Raw genomic sequence first — 18,510 nt, 5'->3', positions numbered from 1 at the left:
CAAACTGAGAACCTACTAGATGAAACAGAACGCCCTCACCCTACCACAAATAAAGCAGTCACACACGACTCAACAAAAGGTAAGAATAATAGGAAAACCAAATCCCAAATACCAGTTAGAAAGAATAAGGAACACACTAACTGTCAGAATACAAGACCCAGCAAGCCGGTTATGGACAACGAAACAAAGTCAGCTAAAGAGACAAACACCAGGGGAAAAAAGACCAGTCTGCAAAATATCCAAAACAAGAAACACCCCGCTGAACTGACTCTCTTCGTCAAGGGAGTAAATTCCAAAATAACGAAGTTAGCCTTTAAAACCATAGCATGGCAATTGAACAAACATCACCAAGGAGAATTCACGCTTAAAAGCACTAGAGATGACTTGCTGATAATCACATGCACCACTGAACAACAGATTGCCAAATATATGGAAATTGAAAGAATAGGCCAAATAAATGTTCAGGTCACTAGACACAACAGAACAAAACAACACATAGACCCAAACCCCCCAAAAACACACAACAAAGGAGTCATATACGTATCAACTCAAAATAAAACCAATGAAATAGTAGACTACATAAGGAGTAAAGGACAGGAAGTAGAGAAAGCAATCCGCCTAAAAACAAGAAGGGGAAAGGATAGCACTGCAGTGGTACTCTTTTTTAAGGGCGCCACCCCAGAAACTATCAAAATAGCCGAAAAACTCGAGGCTAAAAAAATTTTTGCTTTCAAAAACAAACCACGGTTCTGTGGCAACTGCAAAAATTGGGGGCATTACTCTAAGAGTTGCGGAAACCTATTCCGGTGCAATCAATGTGGTCTTCACCACCCAGACCGGAAAACATGTAGCGCCACCAATCAGCACTGCGCTAACTGTAGTGGTAACCACAAACCAAACCACGCAGAATGCCACAGGAAGCCCTATTAGTCGAATATATGATCTCCCATGGGGTAAACTATAAGCAGGCCAAAACAAAAATCAGGATACCAAAAACAAAATAAATAGGTAGCACCCTCACTGGTAGGAAACACGCATAAAACGAAAACAACAGTAAATTAAACAAACTATTAAGACTTTTTGCACTAGAGATGGATTCCAGAGCAGAAATCAAAATATGGCAATGGAATGCACGCGGCCTTAGGGCCCACACTGACCAACTAAATAACAAAATACTTGAACAGGAAAGAAAACCAGATGTTATATGCATACAGGAAACCCACCTAAATGATACCTCACGTATCCCAAACATCATAGGCTACAACACCAAATACCTAAAGCATCGATCCCCCACAGCAAGAGGAGGGGGGTTAGCAACCTTTGTTAGAGATGGAATTACATCAGAAATGCATAAATTAACAGATAGTAGACCGCCCAATGACTTCGAAATACAGATAGTCAAAATAACCGCTCAAACTAAGCAGGTACTAATCGTTAACCTCTATGAAACAAATGAGCAGCGCAATTTAAGTGCAGACGAAACAATCAAAATGATTAAAGACTGTGGAGAATGGGTGGTAATATGCGGGGACTTCAATGCGCACAATGAACTATGGGGGAGTCAAAAGACGGACATTAAAGGAAAAATTGTAGAAAAATGGGCACAAAAATGCAACTTAGTTTTTCTAAACAACGGAATGCACACCCGGATAGATGACAGAACAGGCCACACATCAGCAATAGACCTATCTCTATGCACACCAAGATTAGCAGGCATTTCTGATTGGCAAGTTGATGAAAGCGACCCTATGGGAAGTGACCATTACCTTATAAATATAGAAATACAAATTAGAATACCTCAAAATAAAGCGTCCTTCACACCAAGATGGAAATATGAACAGGCCAACTGGATTAGGTTCAAACAGATAGGTGACTCAATCGACCCAGAAACCATATCACCGGGACATTGACACCTTTAATGACAAATTAATAGAAACCATTAACACAATGGCCCAAGAAACAATTCCTAAAACTAAAGGAGTAGCACCCAAACCCACGGTGCCCTGGTGGAATAATGAATGTAAAATAGCAATTAAAGAGAAAAAAAGAGCTCTAAACAAATTCAAAAGAACTAAAAATAATAGGGACTTTAACTACTACAAGGAAAAGGAAAAAACTGCCAAACAAACTATTATGATAGCTAAACAAAACTCATGGAGAGAATTCTGCTCAAAACTAGATATTAACACAAAATCGAAGGAGGTGTGGCAAAGAATTAAAAAAATGAGAGGCAAAACTAAATCAATAACCCCCAACATACCTGGACAAAACAACAAACATAAGGCAGAATTATTCGCAAACTATTTCGCCAACATGTGCAGCAATCCCAACTTAGAGGATAAGTTTAAAAATCATAAAAGGCAATTTGAGGAAAGCAACTCTGACAACATAAAGGAAGCAGGAAATAATGACGGCCCACTAAACCTTCCGTTTACAGAAGCCGAATGGAGAAAGGCCCTCGCCGGCAAAAAGACCACATCCCCCGGGGAGGATACTTTGGGGTATGAAATGTACAAGAACCTACCCAAAAAACTTGTCACAATTGCACTTAACCTCATTAATAAAATATGGGAAACCGGTACCATACCTATAAGATGGAAAAAGGCAGTAGTGGTCCCGATTCTTAAGCCTGGAAAACCCTCAAGCGATATAAAATCATACAGGCCCATATCACTAACAGACAATATATGTAAAATAATGGAAACTATGGTAAACAACAGGCTGAAATACCATTTAGAAAGCAAAGGACTACTAGCTAATACACAGAGCGGGTTTCGCAACTACCGAAGCACAATAGACCAACTCATGAGACTAGAAACCGCTGTCAAATTAGCATCTAGAGAAAAATTTAAAAAATCCAGATATGTTACAGCCATCTTCTTAGACATGGAAAAAGCATATGATCTAATGTGGACTAAGGGACTGATAAGAAAACTTAAACCATACGGAATAACTGGCAATATATACAAATTTATTGCTAACTTCCTAACCGATAGAAAGATACAAGTCAGACTAGGACAAGACTACTCCGAACAATACAAACTGGAAAATGGCACGCAACAGGGAAGCGTAATCAGCCCAACTTTATTTAATATAATGATAAACGACCTGGAAACAGCGGTAAAACCCAACCACCTTGACTTATCCCAATTCGCCGATGACAGCGCCGTATGGAAAACTGGCAACCCGGCCAGCAGAGAAACGACCAAGCACTTACAAAAAGGACTAAACGATATAGGAAATTGGACAGATAAATGGGGATTTAAATTGTCACCTCTAAAAACAGTAGGCATAGTTTTCAATCCGGGAGGTGGCCACCCCCCACCCACTCCAAACTTAACCCTAAAGAGGGTACCCATCAAATTCGAAAAACAAGCGACACTCCTAGGTATGGTATTCGACCACGAACTCACGTGGGCAGCTCATATCCAAGAACTCGTAACGAAGTGCAAACGAGACATCAACCTCCTCAGAAACCTCAGAGGGGTGAATTGGGGGGCTGATCAAAAAACACTCGTTACCCTATATTGAGCACTTATAAGAGCAAAATTGGACTACGGTTGCCAGGTATATGGAGCGGCGAACGCCACGTTACTAAAGAAACTAGACACAGTCCAATCAAAAGCGTTAAGGGTATGCACCGGCGTCCTAAATGGTACCCCCACACAAGATATCTTAATAATAGTAGGAGAACCCCCGCTAGACCTAAGGCGGAAGGAATTGATGCTGCGATACTCGACTCGAATATCAATACACCAACCCAACCACCTCACGCTACAAGCCCTCTTAGCATGCGACAAACCATTCGATACAAAAGGAAAAAATAAAAAAATACCTAGTGGGAAAATAATTATAGAATTAAAAAGGAAATTTCAAATCGCAAATATCAACCCAGAAAAAATAAGGTACTACCCAGACCCCCCGTGGACCTGTCCCACACCACAAATAGATCTTAGCTTACGTAAACTAGGACAAAAACAAAATGACCCGATAGGACTAAGAGCATCAATACTAACGTACATTGACAACAAATACGAGACATACACGCAAATCTTCACAGATGGATCAAAAACCAAAAATCCAAATAAAACTGCAGCAGGGATAGTGATCCCAAAATTAGATGTCGCCGTTGGAAAAAGACTCCCAGACCAATGCGCTATATACACGGTAGAATTCATGGCAATACTAATGGCATTAACATACGTAAAAACATACCCCACAACTAAGGCACTCATTCTAAGCGACTCTTACAGTGTACTACAATCGTTAGCAACGGACCAATCCAAGAGCAGACCTAATACGATTAATCATGCAAGATCGCTACTTAAAGAGATTGAAAAAAACAACAAACACGTTGAATTCGTATGGATACCCTCTCACATCCTAATCCCAGGCAATGACAAAGCAGATGCAGAAGCAAAAAACGCCACAAACGAACCAAAAGCCCAAAATATAGCATACAGCGTCACTGAAATCAATAGCATTATCCGGGACAAGATCAATGACATGTGGCAAGAGCTATGGGAAAAATCGGATGCAAACAGTCTAATACACACGATGATGAAAAAAGTAAGTAGAAAAGTCGAAAGTCCGACCTTCAAAAATCCATACGATATAACAATAATAAATAGAATAAGAACAGGTAAAATACTATTGGCAGGATGCGCAGGGAAACACATAAAAAGGGGACCAACCGAAAACTGCCCCTACTGCCCAACTCCAGAAACAATCGCACACTTAATAAATATATGCCCCAAATACAACCAGGAAAGGGCCGAACTAAAATCTCAACAGGAACAAATAGGAGAACGGTGGACATACCCGGAGTTACTTGTGGCAAAAAACAATAATATAGGAATGACCTATAATAACATCATGACATTCATTAACAAAATAGGCAAAAGGGGACAAATCTAAACCGAATGAAGGGTTGGGTATAAAGAGAGACCATGTAAAGAAATTAAAACCAATAAACCTAAAAGATCGAACCAAAAAAGAAAAAAACCAATCAAAATATTACAAATCACTGTTTGGGAATTGTGACGGCCGGCTCGGGCTAGTGGGTTCACAGACTGACACCGCCGCTCATAACCCGAACAATAAAAACCAGATAAGGACGAATATTACAAAATCACTGTTTTGGAATTATAATGGCATGCCAGGCCCCGTAGGTTCAAAAAAAAAAAAAAAAAAAAAAGGAAAAAAATAAAAATAAAAAAAAAAAAAAATATTAAAAAGTAAATCAAAGACCAGTCAAAATATTACAAATCACTGTTTGGGAATTGTGACGGCCGGCTCGGTATCGTGGGTTCACAGACTGGCACAGCCGATCATAACCCGAACAATAAAAACCAGATAAGGACAAAATATTACAAAATCACTGTTTCGGAATTATAACGGCATGCTAGGTCCCGTAAGATCAAAAAAAAAATAACAAAAATATAAAAAAATAAAAAAAAAAAATATACATTAAAATAAATCACAAATAGCTAAGCTAAACAAAAATAACAGGTAAATAGCCAAGTGGTCAAAGCGAAGGGAAACAAAGGCAATCAAACCACCTCCCTCGAAGAAAACATCTCACGGCGAACATGGCAGTATCAAAAGGACGAGAAGACCAAAACAGAAACGGACACGGGATAAGGCAGAAAGAGCTGAAATAAAGAAGAGCAGGAAAAGGCACAGAATGAAGTTAAACGTCCTAAGGCAGTAAAAGAAGAAAGAACAGGACACTTGCAGACCTTGGGGAATGAAGGCAGAAACAATGAAAAGAGTATGCCTCAAATAATCAAACCACCCCCACCCCCCAGTATGAAAAGAATTGCCTTCCCGAAATCAAACAAAAGAAATAAGGCCACCCCCCCACACATCTATTTATAAGTGTGAATGAGAAAGTGAGCGTGAATGTGTGTTGTCGGGATATGTGGGAAAAGCAGAAAAACGAACAAAAATGTCTATAGCCATCACACAAATATAGCATACACACTCCCTACCCACCTTTTTTTCTTTTCTTTTTTTTTTTTTTTTTTTTACAAACAAATTTTACCACATAGGGCTTTCATTCTGACCCACGAAAGCCCTCTTTTGACCAACAACTTACTGGCCCTGAAACACACTGATTGGTTTAAAGCCACACGTACGAAATACTTAACCAAACTGAGATCTCCAAAACAAAATAAAGGGCTACTAAAAGCCTACTAGATGTGAAAAAATTTTCGGAAAATTCAAGTACGCAAAGTACACAAAATTTAATAGACCTTACAAAAGATAGGAAAATTCACAACTCAGGAATATCTGAAGCGTATGTGACAATCACATGTTTGGCAAGATAGTACAGGAATAGCCCAATAAATATAGGGAACTGGGCATTGATTGCAACGAAAATTTAATAATACTGCTGCTGGTGTGCTTCGGTTACTGCCTGAAATGAGAGAGGAAGGAGATGCAGGATGGAGAAACAGACCACCAACGGAGTACAGCGATGGAGAAGGTTGCAGCGACGAGAGCCTGGGCGGGACCTTTTGGGGCACCTGGGCTTCGGCTTGCTTGCTTGGGGGCATTGTATAAGTAGCGGTTAATCGCTAAATTCAAAAAGTACACAAACGTGTACAAACTAAACAGTCGCACATACCGAAAGGTGCACGCGACTTTAATCCAATGAATGAATGAAATGTGTGCTAGAGGGTAGGGTTAGCAGTTATACTCCCAATTATGTTTGTGAGGAGCAAAAGCAGCTGCACAAATTTGAGCTTTTAGTTTGGTTCTGGTAGGGTCAAAGGATGCAGGTACATTTTACATTCATTTTTTACTAGAAATAGCTATTTTCAATATTTTTCTGTGACAAGGCAACTAAAAGAATCAGTATGTGCCTTATGCATGAATAAAGTTCACTAGTACTATAACAAATTAGCATACTTTTCATCACCCCTCTACCATCAAGATTTTTTTATATTTACCTCTGTAGCAGACACAAATAAAAGTCGGCAGCTCATTTGCAGACTAAGTTACGCATATGATCTCCAATGCTCATCTAACTGTGACAGGCAGTCACCAACAAGCCAACCTATTTCCATGCCTAACTCAAAGTAAATCTGAACCACATTATAGATTTAGCTTATGTGTAAATTTATAAATGCTAGTCTTGTGATAATTAGGTTCATGCCTTCTACCTTAAAAATTAGAGGGATGTCAAAATACAAAACTATCCAGTGAGACCTATGATGTTAATTTTAATCCCTATGGGATTTGTGACATAAAAAACCAAAATGCTTTATGTATTAAAAGGTAACTAATGGGGGCAGGATCTGCAGTGAATCAATGGTTAGTATGCTAGACTCCTGATAAAAATGTTTGTGTTAAAATCCTGTTATCAAGTCAACCAGGTTACCTACTGCAATGTACCCTTGCCTTACTCCAATTCCCTCAGTACTCAGTAAACAACTAGTGTTGCTGTACATAACAAAACCAGTCCATATTGATTTTACATATTTTACTAAATCCTGACAAAAATAATTCTCTAAATAAAGAATGATTAATATGTGATGGTCTCGCATGTAATCAAACTCTTCCAAGCTTTTAATGATATGAACCGATTTATCAATGTTTATCAAATTTGCATGAAAAACTATTTCTTATTTGTCATCAAATATGTTCAATGTTTTGATCATATAAGCATTTCTGCTACATTAGATCAAAATACTCTTTTGGTCAGAAATAGAGCCCTTATAGTATTTGCAAGGTCAACCAATCAGATGCAGAATTTGAGTTTAATATGAATGAATATTGTTTTTACAAAATTGCTCTTTTGCTATATCTTGATGAGATAAATCTATTCACCAAGTCTGATAAAATTAATGAGAAATAGTTTTAAGAGCAGTAGCAAGAATGGCTAGTGAGATGTAGAACCACCACATTATATGCATAGATTTTGCTTATAGCCTCAGACATACAAGCAAATAATTAAACAAGTCAGATCTAAATTGGATCATAAACACTGTTGTGCAAATCATAAGAAACTCTGCCAATCAGATGCAAGGTCACTTCACTACCATACCTTTATCACACTCATAATAAGCATCATTGTGAAACTTGACTATATAAGCCCAATGGCCAAGCATGATCAAACTTGAATCAGCAGTAGTGGTTATAACCTCATGTATTTGTATGCATCTTCACTTCTTCAATCTAGATCTCATTTATATAAGCATGTATTCTACGTTTAGTAAAAACTGCACTACATGTATAAATATTGCATGCGGTGGTAACATACTCAGATGAAAGATCACCTTATTATTATTAATGGTTAACACTCATCAAACTTCAAGGACAACTTAATGATTTTAGCCTATATTGTGGAAGTATGGCTTTTAGGCTGGTTAAAAAACTCAACTAGTCTTATACATGATCACATGTATATACTTGGATTTTGCTCATTATTAGATTTATCCAAGATGTTGATTTAAGCCCAAAACCAAGTTTTATATAAACAAATTGATCAGAACTATGGACTCCAAAGTAGCTAATTTCTTACTGTTGAAAGACACAAGGGGATGTGAAATAAATAACACACTCTGGACCATTACATAAACCCACTTAGCCTTTTGACCAGTTGAGATAAAATATCAACAAAAATGTTAAATAAGATTGATAAATTATGTTTTCTCACATTACCTCTAGCTCTTTTCAACATGGATGGTATTTTTCTTCCACATATGTCAGCTCTTAATTAGTGGCCCTTTCCCATCATGAATGTTGTAGGTGAAACTCTCAGAATTAGGCTTTTTAATTTATATCTGTAGAAGAAAAAAACTATTGGTCTGCATATATCAATGTCACCATTTCTGTATTAGATTAAAATACCATATGTGTGTGTGTGTGTGTGTGTGTGTGTGTGTGTGTGTGTGTTAATTTTAGAATTTAAGCAAACTTGTCTCCATGTGTTTATTTTAAAACTGATGATGATAACACATAATAGGTTCAATGGATAAAATGTTATTTCTTACTTCTTACAACTGCTCATTATATCTGAATTTACATTCAATGTTTGTTTTAATTAACATATTTGGGATAATGGGCAAATTATTTATTTTGTAGTTTATCATTATATCATTTACCAGTCTTTTATCATTCAAATATGTAAAATATAGGACCATTATACTGACTTCATATTCTATATGATATCCCAGCAATACATATTAAGCAGATAAGTGCAAATAAAAATGTTCAGAATGTAAAATTTACTCCAAGCTCAAAGAAGATCAGCAAAAGATAATATCCAACAAATTACCAAACAAAAAGCGAAGTTAACGCAGTTACCTTTATTATGATGTCTCCAACACCAACGGTACTGTACAGCTACGTCTTCTGAGTTTTACCGTCATCTTGTCTTTCAAACCAGAATTAATTTCTTGAACTCTTACAAAATGAAGAAACTTTTAAATACTATAATTTAAGCAGCTTCTTTATATGCCATCAGATAAATTATAGCACAGTGTTATGTCTGTCAGCAAAACGCAACTTCACATTTGGACGGCGCGCTCTGTGGGCATCGCCGACACAGCAACTGACATGAATTCTCTATTAGCAGACAATGATTCGGAATAAATCCTTCGCAAATCTAACATTCTCGATTTTTCATAGTTCCGCTTTTCATTGTTGCATCTGTTTGATTGTACAATTTCTAATGATGTTCAATGAATCAACTTCAATTCATCTGCTGTCTGAAATCCCGGTTCAGTTGGTATTTTCTTCCGCGCATGATGCCGTGTAAATAAAAGATACGGTCGACATTCAAAGTGGTTTAGGTTAATTTATTATTTTTCTTTATTAAGGTCATTTGCAGAAAGTGTTTCGCTAGGGTGAGAAAAAAAAAATATAACAAAAAGAAAACTTTCTTTTCCAACGCTAATACTGTATATATTTCAATTTGTGATTGATGCTATAAATACAAATAAATGTTAATAAAGCATTTTAGCCCGTGGCTTCGGCACGGCACTCGTTTTTGTGGGTTTTTTAAAATGTTGTTAGTGTTGTTTTGGGGTTGTTTTTTGTGTGTGTACCACACTAAAAAACATACCAGGTATTAGGCCTAACGTAGGAAAAGAAATTATCCTCTATTTATTACTATTCTTACTGTCAAATGACGCAAAAGTGATCAAATTGCTATTAAGATTTTGTTTTGTATAACACTTACCGCTCGTTTTCCTCGAGATAAAGCAGCCACTTCAAAATGATTATAAAATCTGTGACAGATGAAAAACGTGGTTTAAATAATTCGTAATCGCCTGCCTTAAAATACTGTAGGAATTTGCTAATGTATTTCATGGTCCTCGTTTGAATAGATACCAACGATCATGTATATCGACCAAAATTTGTATATTCCTGCCCACAATCATGTATTTTGTATTAAACCGTATATTACACGAGCGCTCTGTGGCAAACTCGGGGGGGGGGGGGTCTCTATTATACCCAGAGGCGTAGCTATGATATTTTGCGCCCGGGGACGAACTATAAAATTGGCGCCCCAGCCCCCTCCCCGTTTAATCACATTTTTGAATATTACCCTTGTTTACTTATTATAATGTAACGTTGTAAGCCTCATTTTGGCGCCCCTGTACCTTGGCGCCCGGGGACATATGTACTCCCCTTCCCCCCCCCTCCCAGCTACGCCTCTGATTATACCTGCTGTATCAGTTGAGAAATATATTGAACAGATCAGGCCCCAATACTCTCGCTCTGAAAAACATTAAAATAATTATATGCAGAATATCGGTAGGTCTCCCTCTTGCCGAAAATGTCAGCACCATATATATTTTGCAAGTAATGTAATGGGTATAATAACACACACACACACACACACACACACACACACACACACTTTTTTGGGAGGGGGGGGGCAACGGACAGATGCCCCCATTTCCCAAAAAAAATAAAAAGTATTTTATATTTGTGTATTTCCCCCTCAGATGTGTTCTACGTTTTATTAAAACAAAATTTTATATAAAAAATTTAGTTTTTAGAATTTTTGATGGGGTATTTATGTTTCAATAGTGTTATCTAAAGGGTTGTTCGTCCGAGTCTGGTTTCCCTCACCTTGCTCGAAGTTCATTCCCTTGAAATGTTTTGTAACCTTTGCTATATGTCGCCTAGGTCTCAGTGTTTGCTATATGTAATGGTGTTATATTGTGTGTATGCTATATTTTCTTTATGTTTGAGACAGCAAGTATAGATCAAATATCTTTCCCAGTTGTATTTCTTCCTTTATGATGTTATATTGTATCTTTTAATTTGTTTTATGGTTTTCTAATTTTGACGATGGAATGGTGTACTATTTAGATTTTGTTTAAAAAAAATAATTTCCTATTTTATTATTCGAGTGATAATATGTGTCGTTCCTCATAATAGTCTTTAAAGATGTTGATAGGTAGGTTACGCTCGATCCAAGGTTCACGCTTCTTTATGCTCTATGTGTTTTTCCTGGGTCGCGTTAGGCCTCCTTTATTTAGTTTATCTGATTATGCTTTATTGAAAGATCCAAACGTATTTATGAGACCACATTATTCTATAGTGGTCAACCATGCAGTGCGGGAGAAGTTAGTAGGGTTTTAAACTAAGTGTTATACAGTATGTATTTGTGTCTTTATTTTGTCTGTTTATGTTCTACATTGGGTGTTTTCAAAGACTCATGATGGGCCTATGCACTTCACTGAGCCCTGTGACTTAGCCCCATGATGTCATCGCCATTTACTTCCCCCTTATATTTTCCCTGTATCCCTTCCTATATATGTCTTTAGAATTTTCTTTCAGAGAAAGAAGAAAAAAAAATTAAATTACAAAATTCTTTTATTTTTTTCTTTCTTCCTTTCTTCCCTTTTCTCTTATAAAAAAAAAAAGTTATATGGGTTTCTTTGAAATATTTGAAATAGAATTTGAAATTTTCTTTGAAATATGGCTGTTGTGGGGTGCGAGGAGGGGGTATGGGTATGGCATCAGCTCGCAATTGCGCTACGCGACCCTTCGGTCTGTAATACCTATTCCTCCCTCCCCCTCTCTCCCCCAATTCCAACATCAAATGCGTTATATCAACCTGATGGTAAGTATCTATTCGTCGTAAGACGTATTGAGTTCTTGTTGTGGTTAATATTCTTATTTTTACCACGTATCTTATTTAAAAATCTTTATCACCTGTCCACAGGATATCATCGTAGTTACTATATAGTCTATACATTTTAGAACGATTTTGTTTTCGTAGTCTAAATCTATGAATAAAATGTTATTTTTGTTATACTTATATTTTTTGCAAATTTTCATTATTAACTTTATCCTATTATGTTTAGTTTTATCACATTGGACAATCGTATGTAGTTTGGTGAAGTTCGCTGTTTTACATAAAGGGCATTTCGGCATTATCCTCAGCATACGATGTTTGATTGTTTCTTCGCCTGTTAGCCAGGTGTTGTGCAGGTATTAAAAAATTATACTTTGTGTTTTGACAGATCTTATTTTCCCCAATTTTTCCAATTTTTTGTCCAATTTACCCCCTCAGTTGTCCTGCTCTACTCTACATTTTATATTTTTGGTTACCTCCTCCCTAATCCAAGCGTGACTTTTACTTATTAAATTTTGCATAAATCTGTTTTGTCTCTATATTTTAAAATTAGTTCTCATATGTTTGCGTGGCACTTCGATTTTTTTATATTAATTTGTTATTTTTGTATATCTCTGGTCGGTTTCTCAAGGTGAAGCCGAACCAGTAGATGTACGGTGCTTCTCACGCTGTTGCCGGGTCTGAGTGCATTTTTTTAAAATCTATTGATTATGTTAGTTAATTATAGTAGTAGAGGGCTCGGCAACCCCATCCCCCCTCTACTTTTGGCCCTATATAATGTCTCTTTTTTTACATGATGCATTTTATGATTCCATATATAATCTATTATTTCGTTGTCTGTTTTGTTTAAAATTGTATTATCCATATCTATGGATTTAATTATGTAGTTAATATTTGAGTATAAATAAGTCTTGGCCACTTGGGCCCGCTCCATGATAGGTAATGGCGCCATGGCCAGATTTTCACATTTTCTCTTATTTTATTGATAATATGTTCATAATTTTCTACAGCTTCTTTTTTTATTACCAAAGTAAACCCCTAGAGCCTTTACAGTGTCTCTCAGTAAGTGTGTGTGTGTGTGTGGGGGGGGGGGCGATAATCCAGGGTGGTTGCCCCTCCAGTTAACTATTTTTAAGATTTCGTGCTTGTTGTGGTTTATGTTGGAACCCGACGCTTATAGCATTTCCCCTCTCTTATAAAGATGTTGCAATCATATGCATGTTAGAGCATTTTTTAATTATATTTTAGGTTTGGTATTTGTATGCCTTGTATAATCAGGGGCGGATTAAGGCTCACTGGTGCCATAAGCACTGACAAATCTTGGTGCCCCCCTCTTTTCCACGTACACCTGAGAAGATAACCCTAGGGTGTACCATGATCAAGAAACAGAACATCATGATCAATTTGCACTAGTTGTATCAGTTTTTTTTTTAAAATCTTCATTCTTTTTTCTTTCTTTCTTTTCACCCTTCTCTCAACTTTGTGGTGCCCCCTTTGGCCCTGGTGTCCTATGCACGTGCTTAGTCTGCTTAATGGTTAATACGCCCCTGCTTGCATATCTGGGTTGTTTCTTATCGTGTGACGTAGGATTTATATTGCCATTACGTATTCTAGCATTGATAGTGGACATCCTTGTATCACTGATCGTTGTATTTCAAATTCTTTCGTGCATTTCCCGTTTAATTATCCCAGTGTGTAGGATTTTGGTCCATTTTGGAAATTGGGTCCGAAACCAAATTTTTTAAAAACATTCTTTATACAGTTTTGTTCAAATCAGTCGAAAGCTTTCTCCTGGTCGAAGAGTACCATAGCACTCATCATACCAGTTTCATTTATGTAGTTACTTATAGTTTTAATGTTTAAAATATTGTTTTGTATATCCCTCCCCCACAAGTTTGATTTACATTAATTATCTTGTTTATCTTACCCTTTACTGTATTTGTTAAAATCCTACTTAAAATCTTATAGTCCGTGTTTGAAAGTGATATAGGCCTCCAGTTTTTAATCTCGTCTATATTCCCTTTCCCTTTGTATTTAATTGTGATAACTCCCTCCCTCATAGATTTAGTCATTTTATTTTTATTTAAAACTATATTATTATACAAAGCGTTTAAGATCGGCGTCAGTTCACCGTGGAACTTTTGGTAGAATTCCACGATGAGTCCATCTTTCCCTGGTGACTTTTGTGAGTGTTGATATACTTTTTGTGATTTCTTCATCTGAGATGACATCATCACATTGGTCTCTATGTACTGCTGATGTCATCTCACAGTCGACATTTTTTAAGTAGCTGTCGATTGTGCTGAAGTATATGTTCTGTGTGGTGTGTGGTGTATAGTTCTTTATAATATTTGGAAATATTATTTAGGATATCTTCTTTTACAGTATGGGTTACATTGTTTATTTTGATATTGTTTAAAATTGTATCACCCCCTTTTCTAAATTCTTCTCGCTTATATACGTTTTTTGCCTCGTTGTAGATCTCTGTAAATTTTCCCGCCCTTATTATTCTCCCCTGATTTTCGTCTTCTTCAACGATTTTAATTTTGTCTGTCAATCGTTTTTTTTTTTCTTTCTCCATCGTCGTTTGTTGTTTTGCTTAGTTCTAATTTGAGTTCGTGTTTGTCTTTTTTTTCTGGGGTTTTTCCGCCCTCTATTTGAGTACTGAATATTTATTCCTTTTATTTTGTTTTTTAAAACATCCCAATCAATTATTATATTAATATTTTCTTCATTTTTGACGGTTTCAATTTCTTTTTTTAATATTATTTCGACATATTCTTTGTCATTTAAAATCTTATTATTTAGTTTCCATAGTCCTGGCCCACATTTTTCTATTTTTTTTCATTTTTAGGTCAATAGTGAGCATGAAATGGTCTGATAGCTTTTGGTTGGTTATTGCAGTATTAATATATATTAATGGATCATAAAAATTTCCGTAAAATTTATCAATCCTGCTAGACTGGTTTAATTTATAGTTACCCAGTTGAAATCTCCCCCTATGATTAGATTTTCCATCGAATATTGTTGTAGGTAGGTGTATAAGTTTTCTTTAAAATTAGTTTCTTATTTCTATTAGCTGGCATGTACACATTTATAATATGCCAATTAAACATTTTAACACGTAGCAACCGTCCCTTAAAAAATTCCCCCCTCCTCAAACCTTTCCCAGCTTTTTAAAAATATTATTGTTGCAACCAACTCTAATATCATTATTTGCAAAATTGTTGCATATCTTTATTGCGTTAAGTTTGTCTTCTACTAAAATTTTGAACTCTGGCTTAATTCTATAGTGTGTTTCTTGTATCATTATTACATCAAAGTTTGTTTCTTTGGCTACTTTGTCTGCTTTCGCTTTGTCTATCCCATTGCTGTTGATAGTAGCGATCCGGAAATTTGTTTCTTCCATTTTTGCTTTACTCCCAGGTGCCGCATCACTTTTATATAGAATTTAATTGTATATATTTCAGTTAAAGTTATTATATTCCATTTTTTTTTGTACACACACACCAGCACGCTCGACAAAGAGCGCTTGAGTAATATACAGTTTGATATATCCTACATGGTAGTGGGCAGGAATACATATATAGGTCGTTATCCTTCTCGACCGAAGTAGTAACATTGTTCCAATGCTAACACTCGACGTCCTCGATTTGTGCTTCATCGTATTTGCAGTCTATACACTTCAAGTTACAATAGAAAAGTGTACATGAACATATTTATACCATAGACAGAGCCTTGAAGTACTACTTTTTTCGGTCTAAAACTGTCCAAAAAAAAAAAAAGAAAAAAAACCCAGCATGTAATAGTTCATTTCGATACAGTTGCACAGAGCATTTGACGTTCATTTTGATGTCAATATATATTGATATCGATTAAGTGCGATTTGTTTTCAAAGCTGCTTTATTGCTGGTAGTGCTTCTGTTTTCAAGTTCGATATATAATATACCAATGGAGCAGTAGTAATACAGAAATCAGAACAACAACCATCATCATCATCATCGGGAGTATTATTATCGTATATGTTGGTCACATCGATGATCATTAATAAAAAGCGGTTGAAATATGAACAATATTACATCTCTTCAAATAGCAAATAACCAAGCAAAGTGTGTGTGTGTGTGTGTGTGTAATTTTTAACGTAGCTTTTAAAAAAAATGCAATCATATCGCTACCATGTCTGCATTGTGACAGTTTATAATGATGTCTAGCAATGTGGCATCATGCCACAAACATACAGCATTTTGTCCCACCCAATCACGTTATCCTCACACCAATATCTTAATGATGGGCGCCAAAAGAGGCTGCTGCTAGTACCATTTTTATGTCTTTAGTGTGATTCGGCAGGGGTTTGAATCCGCGACCTCTCGCATCCAAGGCGGACGCTCTGTACAGACACTGCACCACCTGAGCGATCGCTTAGCAAAGAATGTACGATACTGTTTCCTGTTGTTCATAACAACTCGACCTGGAGACCCACCTGACGGAAAATGAAAGCGCATTATAACGTGATAATATACGAATCCGGAATTTTTTTGATTATTATAATTTTCAAGAAAGTTAGTGCCTTTTAGCATTTGACAAAGTGTGCTTGCAGTTGCATACTAAGGGGAGGGGGAGTTTACAACATACTTCGATGCTGACTACTGATTTGAAGCATAAAATTAAAACTAAACAACAGCATAACATGTTTATATATCTTATTAAATACGTCTTCATTTGTCTTCCCGTGCGCCAAAATGCCTTCCTACACGAACATGTTCCATATAGGTAAATAAGTTGTACCAATCGTAAACAACCACCGATTTCGACATATATGATATCAATTTATAGGTTTCTCATCAGTTTAAATCGATCTGTGCAACAAAAAACAAAAAAAAAAAAATTTAAAAAAATGTGCGAAAATGAATAATAAAAAAGTTGCTATTTGTGACTCATTGTCGCTTGCGACTTTACCGATCTTCGTATCCTTGATGCTTCCATCCTTCCCGTTTAGGGATGGTAGCACCTACTTGGATGCTAATACTATAGATTTGAAGCATATAATTAAAGCTGTACAACAGTAAATAATATGTTTATATATCTTCTTATTAAGTACGTCTTCATAATGTATGTTCGTGCGCCCAATGCCTTCCTCTACGAACGGTTTCGATATACACGAATAAGTCATACCAATAGTAAATAAACACCGATTTTGACAAATTTCATATTAATATATAGGTTTCTCATCTAACTCGATCTGTGCCAACAGACATGTGTGAACATGCAGAATACAAAAAAGTGTACTTTTTACTGAATATTGGGTTCGACTTTACTGATCTTCATATCCTTGCTACGTTCATATACCGTTCCCGTTCTGCGATGGTAGCACATACTTCCATGCTAATACTATAGATCTAAAGCATAGAATTAAAGCTGTACATAATTACAAAATATGTGTATGTATCTTATTAAGCACGTCTTTATCTGTCTTTCCGTGTGCCTACATCTGACCTATACGAAAGTTTTCCATATGGGCGAATAAGTCATACCAATCGCAAAGAACGATTTTGACACGTTTGATATCAGTTGATAAATTTGTATCAGTCTAAATAGATCTGAGCCAATATAAAATGGGTGAAAATGCAAAATAGAAAAGTTGGTATTTTTCACTCAGTATCGCTTGCAACGTTACCGATCATCGTATCCTTGCTACGTCCATCTGCCATTCCCGTTTTGCGATCGTATCACATTTTTTCGATGCTAATTCTATAAACCTGACACATATAATAAAAGCTGTTCAACGGTAAATAATGTGTATGCGTCTTATGAAGTACGTCTTCATTTGTACGTCCTTGCGTTTAGTGCCTTCCTAACCGAACATTTTCCATATAGGCGAATAAGTCATACCAATCGCAAACAACCAACGATGTTGACAAGTTTGATATCAATTGATACGTTTCTCATGATTCTAAGTCGATCTCTGCCAATAGACATGTGTGAAAATGCAAAATAAAAAAGATTGTTCTTTTTACTGAATATCGGGTGCGACATTACCGATCTTCATATCCTTGGTACGTGAAACTACCATTGCCGTTTTGCGATTGTACCACATATTTCGATGCTAATACTATAAATTTGAAGAATATAATTAAAGCTGTACAACAGTAAATAATATGTGTGTGTATCTTATTAAGTACGTCTTCATTTGTCTGTCTTTTCTCCTAATGTCTTCTATACGATCGTTTAACAAACAGGTGAATAAGTCATTACAATAGTAATAAACACCGATTTAGCAAAATTTGATATCAATTGTTAGGTTTCTCGTCAGTCTAAATCGATCTGTGCCAAGAGAAATGTGTGAAAATGAAAATAAAATAGTTTGTATTTTTGACTCGATATCGGTTGCGACTTTAACGATCTTC

At 36.3% G+C, this 18,510-nt stretch overlaps 1 long non-coding RNA gene across 2 annotated transcripts in view; it reads right to left on the bottom strand.

The window, feature by feature from the left end:
- Positions 1-18,510, bottom strand: part of LOC149771647 (uncharacterized) — a 331,773-nt gene that overhangs the window by 15,053 nt on the left and 298,210 nt on the right. Inside the window, exons 1-2 of one of the 2 annotated variants that reach the window (XR_016418197.1) lie at positions 9,316-9,959; positions 8,671-8,792 (exon numbers count right to left, since the gene is read on the bottom strand). The exons of the other annotated variant lie outside the window; for it this stretch is intronic. This is a non-coding gene — a long non-coding RNA (uncharacterized LOC149771647). Of the gene's footprint in view, positions 1-8,670; positions 8,793-9,315; positions 9,960-18,510 lie in introns of those variants that run through there. 2 annotated transcript variants of the gene reach the window in all.

Source organism: Sinohyriopsis cumingii, unplaced genomic scaffold (assembly GCF_028554795.1).
Source record: "Sinohyriopsis cumingii isolate HCF-2022 unplaced genomic scaffold, ASM2855479v2 utg001747l, whole genome shotgun sequence".
Classification (NCBI taxonomy): Eukaryota; Metazoa; Mollusca; class Bivalvia; order Unionida; family Unionidae; genus Sinohyriopsis; species Sinohyriopsis cumingii.
This window is presented reverse-complemented; position numbering and strand designations above follow the sequence as displayed.